The 8,179-nt window shown below is 36.7% G+C and overlaps 1 protein-coding gene across 2 annotated transcripts in view; it reads left to right on the forward strand.

Annotated features, from left to right (window-relative positions):
* The first annotated feature begins 5,913 nt into the window (after positions 1 to 5,913).
* Positions 5,914 to 8,179, forward strand: part of LOC107685515 (zyxin-like) — a 33,314-nt gene continuing 31,048 nt past the window's right edge. The window contains exon 1 of one of the 2 annotated variants that reach the window (XM_016482113.1): positions 5,914 to 6,105. The gene's annotated coding sequence lies outside the window, so the exon portion shown is untranslated. Of the gene's footprint in view, positions 6,106 to 6,898; positions 7,211 to 8,179 lie in introns of those variants that run through there. The other variant, XM_016482111.1, reaches the window with a different exon arrangement.

The following is an 8,179-nucleotide window of genomic DNA, read 5'->3' on the forward strand; positions in this document are numbered from 1 at the left end:
GTATAATTTACAGTGAATAACCGTAAATTGACATTCCCAGAATTCCCTGCGTTATATTTCAAATTTGATGTTTTTTTTGTTGAAATAACTATGTTTCTTAGTTTTTTCTTATCAGTTTTGTATATTAGGGTTGTGTGTTACACCTAATGTTGTTAAATGAATGTTTATTGCATTTTTTCAGTTTCATGTGTGTTACCATGATGGTGTTTAGTGTCTGTGTGAATGACACTGTGCACCTTCTATATATGTTACTATTTAAAAGCTGCTTGTGATGGGCTTTGGTTCATCATGTGACTTTCTCATCACCACCTGCATTTGGTGGTTATCAGTGTATTACAAAGGTACAAAACAGATTTCAGTACTTCAATAGGTTGGTATATTAACATTATAGCAGTTAATGAAATTACGGTATTTAATTGTAAATTTAAGTTAAACCCGTAAAACCTAAAAGGTTGCTACTGTATTTTTTACTTTAAAATTCCAGCAACCACAGCTGCAGGTTTTTTACGTAAATTGTACAGAATTTTTTTTACTGTGTATATATCGTTTCGTTTTTTATTAAGTTAATTTAAAAACGTTTGGAGGTTAAATATAAGTTTTTTAAAGTAACGACCAAGCGGGCAGCGGCAGACAGTGAGTCTATGTTTGATCAATTTAGCCTTCTCAAATCATCAGGACTTGCCTAAAATAAAATCTATAGATATAAAACAGTTCAAGCATATAACAATGTTTAAACGTTAAACCTAGATAAATGTGCGCTATATCCAATAGTTTGCGCAGAGAGTGGAAGCTGAAGCGCGCTTTGCAGGACATGGAGGCGCCAGCGCAATCACTTGCATTTGTTTTCAGTGGATACGCCGTAATTTTTGCTCATAAAGGTAAGAGTAATACAGCATTCGTAACTGTAAAGGGTCTACTTTTATTTGTGCACTCACAATATCAACAAAACGTTGTGCTTTTATAAAATAAAGAAAACAAAAACAGGAGCGAAACTCTTTCATTATAATCATAATCCGTAAAGATGCACTTCTCTCTAAAGGCGTGTCTAATGAGGAGATGGCGAGTCAGGATCGGCAAATTAATCCTTGCGACACCGACTCAGAAAACAGTATTTATTAGTAAATAATTCAAACATCTCCTTCCTCTTTCCCCCTGACACATTTACGGTAATTACTTTTGCAGATGCTTTGCAGCGCGCTTAAGCCTATTGCGTGCATTTGAACGCAGAACTGTTCAGCTGTGCTGACGGAACGCACCGCATGCTGCTGCTGCGGGACACTAGTCTGAACTATGACGTAAAAATTGGCCCGAAGCCCGGCCCGAAGGGGTGTAAAAAAGTCGGGGCCCGTGTTGAAATGCAGGGCTCTACTCGATCCGCCCTATGGGGCCCCTCTCTCGATACACTGGTTATGCTTTTGCCTTTTTCAAATAGGTGCAGCGCGTCCTCGCAGTGCTGTAGATTAGAAAATGCATGATCTGGAGCAGAGCAGAACGCGGGACCCGAGCGTTTTTAATCCATTTCATATGGAAGTTGAGATTGCGCAATTTAGGAATGAACTGAAAAAGTTCGCGCGCACACACACACACACACACACACACATAAACACGCACGTTAAACATAAAGAAGAGGACAAATCTATCAGGCAGCCTGAAGTGAAAAAAAGAGGAGGAAAAGAGGAAACAGGACAACGGTAAGCATAGGCACCAATTTATGTTTCTGCCCACACTCTATTCCATTCCAAACCAAATATAAAACATTTTATTCATCATTGTTTCAATGAGCAAATGATAACGGGCTAGGTTGTCATGCAACAACTGTGCCTTAAATATTTTAACATTCCCATTTTTACAGCCTAATTAATTAAAAGTGATAAATATTTTTTTCTCCGTTCGATATTGTGCTTGAATTCATAGGCTACACAAACGATATTATTCGTGTCTCGCACAGACTAAATACACAACTAAACAAAACATTCTTTTCATGACCTTCGCTGCAACTCGTTCACTTGCATTTTTTAGAATGTATATATGTTGTATAACATATATTATATCACTAGGTAACAAAGATACATTAACAAACAACAAAAAACAAAACACAAATATTTTAGAAGGGCCTCACTGATTAATTTTGCCTGGGGCCCCCACTACATGTAGGTATGCCTCTGGTAACAGATATACTCTCTTCCCAGATTCAGTCAAATTCAGCAAAGTTGATTGGACGGCGCTTCATAGTACAAGTGGACGATGACCCAAAACATACAGCAAAAGCAACCCAGGAGTTTTTGAAGGTAAAAAAGTGGATTATTCTGCAATGGCCAAGTCCGTCTCCTGATCTCAACCCGATCGAGCAGGCATTTCACTTGTTAAAGACAAAACTAAAGGCAGAAAGACCCACAAACAAACAACAACTGAAGTCAGCTGCAGTAAAGGCCTGAATACATAATTTTGAATACAGCTAAATACATAATTTTGAATACAGAAATATGATTTAAATAACTGAAATTATACGCTAAAAATTAAACTAAATCCGCCAGCAGGTGGCGGCAAGTCACTGATTTTATCACTGAATCATTCATTCAATTGATTCGTTCGAACAACTGAATCATTCAGGAATGAAGCAAGTGAGGAAACCCAGTCTCTGGTGATGTCCATGAGTGCCAGGTTTAAGGCAGTCATTGCCTGCAAAGGATTCTCAACAAAATATTAAAAATGAACATTTTATTTATGATTATATAAATTTGTCCAATTACATTTGAGCCCCTGAAAATGGGGGGACTGTGTATGAAAATGATTGTAATTCCTAAACTTTTGATGTTAAATTTTTGTTCAACCCCTTGAATTAAAGCTTAAAGTCTGCACTTCAATTTCATCTTGATTGTTTAATTTTCATTCCATTCTGGTGGCATACAGAGCCAAAATTATGAAAATTGTGTCAGTGTCCAAATATATATGGACCTAACTGTATTTGAACTTTAAAGTGTTTTTTGTCCCACTTGCAGTAAGTAGTACATCTTTATATGTAATTTCATTATTGCTAATATATTTGTAATTACACCTTTGTAATGATTAAGTTTCAAAAGAGTGTATTAATATATAATAACCTTAAATGTAATACTGAATAACACACTATAGTTACAATTATAATCAAGCTCTTTACATGTGCTTTAATACGTTAGTCAACACATCAAGCATGACTAAAGATTATTAAAACAGAATTTGAAATGTACTTTAAAGTAAAGTAATTTGACAAAGTGTACTTAAGTCTGTTAAGAATCACTGGTCCCACTTTATATTAGGTGGCCTTAACTATACTTACATTTAAATTAATAATTTGGTACAATATACTTATTGTATTTTTAAAAATACCTGCATGTAATTACATCTGTAATTAATTTCTGTAATTACATTTATAATTACACTATTGACCCATCCCTTACACCTTAACCCACCCTTAAACCTATCAATACCACCAAACCTGTCCCTAACCTTACCCGTATCCCACCTCAATAGCAGCAAAAGTGTTTTGCAATACAATATAAACACAATAAGTACATTGTACTTCTTTTTTGATAGAAGTACGTAGTAGTTAAGGCCACCTAATATAAAGTGGGACCGAATCACTCATGAAAATGGGCTTTTATGCTATATCTGCATGTACAGTTGTACTTTGTAAGTAGAGCATGTACTTTTAGGATTTAAAGTACACTGCAAGTGCACATTTAATACAATTAAGTACACATGGCTTCAGACAGCTGTGAATATACAGTATAGTGCACATATTGTGCAGACTACTATTCTGATTCTTTATGGTGCTTTTTATACCTTTTGGAGCTCGACAACCTCTAGTCCCATTCACTTTCATTGAATGGAATAGAGCAGCTTATACATTGTGCTAAACTTCTTTTTTGTGTTGTATGGAAGAAAGTCAGTCTTATGGGTTTGGACATATAAATAGTGATTGAATATTCATGATATTATGTGGACTATCCCTTTAATGCCGTTCGGGTGACCCTGTTTGCTTCGAATTAAACTGGAACCGGCTGTGGAAAATAGTGTGTGCAGCAAAATAGAGGTTGACCACGACTATTAAAACTAACTTGACTTTAGAAGTGTTGTTTTTATACGAGACTCCAGGTTTTGTGTCAGTTTGATCGTCTCACTGAGCACTGCATGTTCTTGTCTCTTTCCTTCTGTGTCTTGCCAACCATTCCAAGTGTCTGTATCTAATAAACCCCCAACCTCCTTAATCTTTCCCACTTTCCCTCCCTCTCTTTTGCTCTCTTTCTCACCCACTCTGCCCTTACAAGGAAAGGCAGGCAGGGTTGATGTCATAGAATGAAGAATGTTTAAAGAATCCAAAGGGGGCGAGACGGAGGGAGAGAGAGAGAGAGGTGTTTGGTTTGTAATACGTGAAAGACAAACGAGAGAGAACTTGTTTAGATGGAGGGATGGTGCCATTCCTTTAAGAGACATGTAGGGGGAGGGTCCAACAGCTGTGCATCTGAAAGAAACAGGAGTAGAGTGCAGGAAAAAGTTATCTTCGAAATCACACACTTTTACAGGCCTACAGAGAAAGATACAAGAAGAGAAGGTGAAGGAGACAGGCTAACTGGTAAGTCCAAGGTGTTTTCAGTACAACTAGACTGCTGATTGTTTGACCTTTTTATTTAATCACTGTCCAATGGCTTTTTTGCCTTACAAGTGAGGTAACCATTGAACTGGATAAAAAACGAATGAATAAAAAAAGCAAATTATATATGCAATTAAACTTAATTAAACTTTAATCGATAGTATTCCAAGTAATTTAGAGAGTTTAAGGATTTTTTTTTGGTCAGATATTTTATGGATTAAATATAATTTCCAAAATGCCACAAAACCTGGATCTACTTATGCAAATACTTTTTAAAATGTCTATTGACCCATCCCTTACACCTTAACCCACCCTTAAACCTATCAATACCACCAAACCTGTCCCTAACCTTACCCGTATCCCACCTCAATAGCAGCAAAAGTGTTTTGCAATACAATATAAACACAATAAGTACATTGTACTTCTTTTTTGATAGAAGTACGTAGTAGTTAAGGCCACCTAATATAAAGTGGGACCGAATCACTCATGAAAATGGGCTTTTATGCTATATCTGCATGTACAGTTGTACTTTGTAAGTAGAGCATGTACTTTTAGGATTTAAAGTACACTGCAAGTGCACATTTAATACAATTAAGTACACATGGCTTCAGACAGCTGTGAATATACAGTATAGTGCACATATTGTGCAGACTACTATTCTGATTCTTTATGGTGCTTTTTATACCTTTTGGAGCTCGACAACCTCTAGTCCCATTCACTTTCATTGAATGGAATAGAGCAGCTTATACATTGTGCTAAACTTCTTTTTTGTGTTGTATGGAAGAAAGTCAGTCTTATGGGTTTGGACATATAAATAGTGATTGAATATTCATGATATTATGTGGACTATCCCTTTAATGCCGTTCGGGTGACCCTGTTTGCTTCGAATTAAACTGGAACCGGCTGTGGAAAATAGTGTGTGCAGCAAAATAGAGGTTGACCACGACTATTAAAACTAACTTGACTTTAGAAGTGTTGTTTTTATACGAGACTCCAGGTTTTGTGTCAGTTTGATCGTCTCACTGAGCACTGCATGTTCTTGTCTCTTTCCTTCTGTGTCTTGCCAACCATTCCAAGTGTCTGTATCTAATAAACCCCCAACCTCCTTAATCTTTCCCACTTTCCCTCCCTCTCTTTTGCTCTCTTTCTCACCCACTCTGCCCTTACAAGGAAAGGCAGGCAGGGTTGATGTCATAGAATGAAGAATGTTTAAAGAATCCAAAGGGGGCGAGACGGAGGGAGAGAGAGAGAGAGGTGTTTGGTTTGTAATACGTGAAAGACAAACGAGAGAGAACTTGTTTAGATGGAGGGATGGTGCCATTCCTTTAAGAGACATGTAGGGGGAGGGTCCAACAGCTGTGCATCTGAAAGAAACAGGAGTAGAGTGCAGGAAAAAGTTATCTTCGAAATCACACACTTTTACAGGCCTACAGAGAAAGATACAAGAAGAGAAGGTGAAGGAGACAGGCTAACTGGTAAGTCCAAGGTGTTTTCAGTACAACTAGACTGCTGATTGTTTGACCTTTTTATTTAATCACTGTCCAATGGCTTTTTTGCCTTACAAGTGAGGTAACCATTGAACTGGATAAAAAACGAATGAATAAAAAAAGCAAATTATATATGCAATTAAACTTAATTAAACTTTAATCGATAGTATTCCAAGTAATTTAGAGAGTTTAAGGATTTTTTTTTGGTCAGATATTTTATGGATTAAATATAATTTCCAAAATGCCACAAAACCTGGATCTACTTATGCAAATACTTTTTAAAATGTTAAAATATTTTTAAAACTAATGAATATTATTGGTACAGCTGGTCCTAAGGTAATTTTTTGTGAATGTAGAAATGCACATTCCAAGCCTGACAACCAAAAAGTGTCCATTAATGTTCAGCAAATATATTTAAAAAAATTATTTAGAATTTAAAATATTTGAAGATTAAAAAAACGTTTTTGATCTTGGTTTTAAACATTATATCAAATTTTTTTTTTTTACTTTTTGTGAAATACTTTGACAGTAAAATGTACTTTTGTCATTTTTTTTTTCTATTAGGTATGCTATTTTATGACTATTATAAATGAGAAGATGCAGTAGCTACATGTAATATTTCACCCAAAAGTAATTTGTCACATCTGACCATTTAAGGTTGTTCACTAACTATGTATTAAAGAAGGCAAAAAAAGTCATTAAAACGCCTAAAACATTAAAAGCTGAAGAAAAAATTTACAGGTCTCTTAACAGCAGTTTAGTCATCAGTGGCCACCGATTTTGTCCCACCTCCAGCGGCCAGGAGAATGCGGAAGCGTGAACCGGAAGTGTGTCAAGAGTCGGTACATAGGAAAAAGTTAATGTGGGCAGATCAGATTCGCTGATGATCATCCCCACGAGAGCTTCTTAGAATTACCAGAATAATGCCTAACGCCAACACCGCGTCCTAAAGCGATAAAAATCCAGAAAAGATACGCATAAAGGGGGGATATTTATCCATAAAACTGTAGGGATTAAAAATAGACGCGGAGACTGCATTAGAGAACCTGTACTATTTTTGGCATAACTGCACCTTTCCAGAGGAAAACGAACTGTAAGTGCCTTTGTTTCACCTTTTCTATAATGTGTAGCCTAACATATGACAGCGGTTCGTCACAGATGACTGCAATCTGTATTTGCATCAAAACCACAAACCTTGTATGCATGCACAGTGGTTTGTAGCAATGCATAGTTGTAGTGAAATATGATTGTATGACATGATAAATTACATGTTGTTTGTGTGGTTTTTGACTCGAAACGTATTTTAACTCTGAAAATGTTTAGTCGCTTTGTAAATCCTGTCATCATTGAAAAATGTTTTGTGTGATATAACCATGAATGTAAAGTGAGGGGTGGGGCACATAAATGCAATCTTATTCATAAATGCGTCCACCTAAAGATTCGTGGCTGGAGTTTGTCAAGTGGGACTATCTCCATAATTTGTGTTATATTCAATGGAAGCTTTATCTCTCTTGTTCCTGGGTTTCCAGTCAGATATCCATATAAGGTGAAAGTAGCTTGTTTGCTAGCGTCTGATAAGCGAACATCAGGAACAGCTACACAAAGTTTTCCGCGTCTGAAGAACGAGGCCGCAATTATATGTTAGTTTAATTCAGAATTTGAGGCGAGGATGGTGTAATGAATGAACGCAGGATTTGTCTGGGTGGAGTCCCTAAAGATGACAATGGGGTTTACTGACCTTTGGGCGACGCCAGTGTGATTTAAAATTTTCCAGTTCAATAATGCGGCCATCGGACTGGAATTAAAGATATATCAGCGCAGATTATAATAACATGGTGCCTCCATTTTTTTGCACACTTTTGCGCCATAAAAGATCAATATTCAGTGCAAGAGTTTGTTTGTAATTAAATAAGTAGTGCAGCCACACTCCTGTTAATAATTTCATTGGAAAACAGATGGATTGAATTCTGATTGGATGAGCAGCTGCCAATACAGTCACACCATGACAAAGTTAGATTAAAGGAATAGTCCCCCCCCCCCCCCCCCACCCCCGCATCCAACA

The sequence above is a fragment of the Sinocyclocheilus anshuiensis genome, unplaced genomic scaffold, assembly GCF_001515605.1.
Source record: "Sinocyclocheilus anshuiensis isolate Anshui unplaced genomic scaffold, SAMN03320099.WGS_v1.1 scaffold185, whole genome shotgun sequence".
Lineage (NCBI taxonomy): Eukaryota > Metazoa > Chordata > Actinopteri > Cypriniformes > Cyprinidae > Sinocyclocheilus > Sinocyclocheilus anshuiensis.